The sequence below is a fragment of the Nothobranchius furzeri genome, chromosome 17 (genome assembly GCF_043380555.1).
Source record: "Nothobranchius furzeri strain GRZ-AD chromosome 17, NfurGRZ-RIMD1, whole genome shotgun sequence".
NCBI classification, from domain to species: Eukaryota; Metazoa; Chordata; class Actinopteri; order Cyprinodontiformes; family Nothobranchiidae; genus Nothobranchius; species Nothobranchius furzeri.
In genome coordinates this window covers 33,609,847-33,613,081 of record NC_091757.1, presented here as the reverse complement: position 1 = coordinate 33,613,081, position 3,235 = coordinate 33,609,847, and positions in this window count along the sequence as shown.

The window sequence follows — 3,235 nt, the reverse complement described above, 5'->3', positions numbered from 1 at the left end:
GCTCAGCAGTGGTGTCTTTTTTTCTTTGAACTGTTGCAGTATGTGGATCGGCAAGGAAAAGGTTTGTTTACGAGTAGGCAAATCATTTGAGGGAAATGCCTCAGCTGCCACAGTTTGCCAGTGAAGTGCATGATGGTCGTTGGATGAAGCCCTACTCAAGATCCTGTTCGGGCAACCTTTTGTTCATGTGGCCAGACATGGTAATGTGGCATTTGCAACAGGTGGCTCCTATAAGGTCAGGGCACAGTGTGACTGTCACACCCCGTGGGGTCCAAATACCACGTGACAGGAAGACACCGCCTACCCCACAAAAATCATCAGGTTTGTATCGTCTGATCTTTTCTTTTTCACCTCTGATTGTATAACTACTAAAACACCAAGTTCCAGATGTCCAGACCGCTGCATTAGACGCTGGTGTGAAGGCACCTCTCTATTAATAGTTTCAAATCTTATTTATTCCAGGAGCAACACTCATAATGAACACACCCCATCATGTTTAAAAAATCCCCCCATGGAGAGTTTTACTCACAGCGTTGCTTAAATATGGTTTCTTGATTCAAGCTCTCTGGTCCTGGGCCTAACAGTTTCATCTTTCTCTACTAAGAGCATTTTACTCAGAAACATGCAGTGTTTCAGTGAGCATCTCTTTTATCTGCTTTATACACCATTACAATAATAATAATACCAGCAATAACAATCATAATAATGACACAAATCTGCATTTTTCTTTATTGTCTATTTCTTTCATTTACATTCAGTGCATATTTAGCTAAAATAAAACAAATTAAAATTGTTGACCTGAACATTAAAATGTTTCAGTGTGTGCATTCCCTGTTATCTAACCCAATTTGGCCCTCAGACGTTGCCCAAGGTCTGCATCAGCTGCTGGGGGACCAGAACACGCTGATGAAAAGTGGGATACTGGAACAAGATGGAAATGGGTGAGAAGAAAAAACCTGGCTCTGTTGGAATGCTACTACTGCAGTAACCAGAGGGGTTACATGCAGAGAATACAGGAAGATCGGTTACTTGAGGCATCAAAACTAGGAGTGAACACATGTACTTAACCAAAAACTGAAAACATGTTTTATATTCTATTTTCTTCAAAAAAGCTACCCTTTGCTCTGATTACTGTATAGAGGAGAGGATTTCTGGTACAAAATGCATTACCATTGACATGAGGACATCACCTTAATGACACTGCCTACTATGTCATGGAATTTATTAGCACATGAATTCGCTTTAAAATGGGAAGAATAAATGCTCTCTTACCAGTAAAACAAACATGCAACTTGCAAAAAAGGGTGTATGTGACAAAATCCTTCTGTTGACTTTTTAAATCTGCATTACTGACTTGCTCTCAATAACCAGCAGCCTCTCCGTGTTTTCTTTTGTCAGACACTGTGTAAATGCAGCCGTCCACCTTTTCCACAGCGTTAACCACACTCAAGTAGTCTGAAACTTCACGATTGTGTCCTCGAAATTTAAGGGTCTCAATAACATCCTGAGGAGAAAATTAGGGAGGAAATTCTCATGAGACAAAAGGAGGATAATGTGTTATTTGATCATGTTAACACCTGAATGGTTTACCTCATCAAAACCTGGCTCAAACACTGCTGAATTATTAGACTAAACATAAACAACAGCAGGGGCAACCACCTCTTTCAGGCTCTTTCCAAACCAGAGGTGGTTGATGAGCGTCTGAAACAGAAATAAAACAACTACTGTAAGATGGTCAATATGTAATTTTGACACTCATTTGTGGTCGTGACCAGAGTGAGGAGCACAAGTGTGCAGCTCTTAATCTAAATGGTACTTAGTGTGATCGTCATGGTGACGTACCGAGGCCAACCCAGTCGTGATCATATTCCAATCAGTTGCTCCAATCAAAGGAATCTTTGACTGAGACTTCAGCAACAAGGGCCTTGTTGGAGGGGGGATGGGGGGGGGGGGGGGCACACTCCTGTTAACACAACAAAAGCTGTGACTGACAGGACAGACAGCTGCAATTCAAGACAGATCAATAAAAAGAGAAGAAGAAATCAAGACAGGACATTTAGTGTTCAGATGGGTGAGGTGACGTCACCCAGCGTGAAACTTCGTTGGGGTGTGCCACAGGGCTCTGTTCTTGGTCCTCTCCTATTTGCAGTGTATTTGCTTCCTCTTGGAGTCCTCCTTCGCCAGCATAATATGAAATTTCATTTTTTTGCTGATGACTGCCAAATCTATCTCCCTCTTCGACATGGGGAGGATAGATCTGTTTCTCCTTTACTGGATTGTTTGAAGGACATAAAATGTTGGATGGCTTCTAATTGTTTGCACCTAAATGAGAGCAAAGCGGAAGTCATAATACTTAGTCCTGGCAGAAGAAATAGCTCTGGTGCTGATATTGACCTTGGCCCATTGACCCCCTATGAAAAGAAAATGGTCAGTAATTTGGGGATTAAAATCGACTCATCACTTAATCTTGACACTCATGTAAATACAGTGGTGAGGTCCTGTTTCTTTAACCTGAAAAGACTATCCAGGATCAGACCTCTGCTGTCCAGAGCTCATATGGAGTCTGTGTTGCATGCTTTCGTCCTGTCCCGGCTGGACTCCTGCAACGCTCTGTATGCTGGTCTGGCCCAGTGCGCGGTTGCACAGCTCCAGTTTGTGCAGAACTCTGTGGCTAGGTTCCTTACAGGCACTAGATGTCGAGAGCACATTACCCCAGTGCTGGAAGGTCTGCACTGGCTCCCGGTACAATATCGAGCTAAGTTTAAAATCTTAACTCTCGTTTATCCAGTGCCCCCTCGTACATTACTGCACTTTTGCAGAGGTATGCTCCGTCTCAGTCTCTTCGCTCAGCCGAGCAGGAACTTCTAGTGGTCCCCCGGTCGAAATATCGATCGAGGGGTTGTCGTGCTTTGTCTGTTCTGGCTCCAACTCTGTGGAACAAATTGCCACTGAGCATTAGGCAGGCACCATCCCTTCACGTTTTTAAGTCTCGTTTAAAGACTCATTTTTATTTGATTGCGTTTTAGCGCTAGGGTTCTTTGAATTGCCCTGACATTATGGTTTTAATTCTTCTTCTTTTTAACCCAGATGCTTGATTTGATTTTGTCCACCATTTGTTTTTGATCGATTAGTCTTATTTCCGTTATCTCTCTTTATTTGTAATAGTGTTTGCTTGATATTTTATGATTTTATGTTTTTATCTTGCTTTTATGCCCATGTACTGGGAATGTTTTTC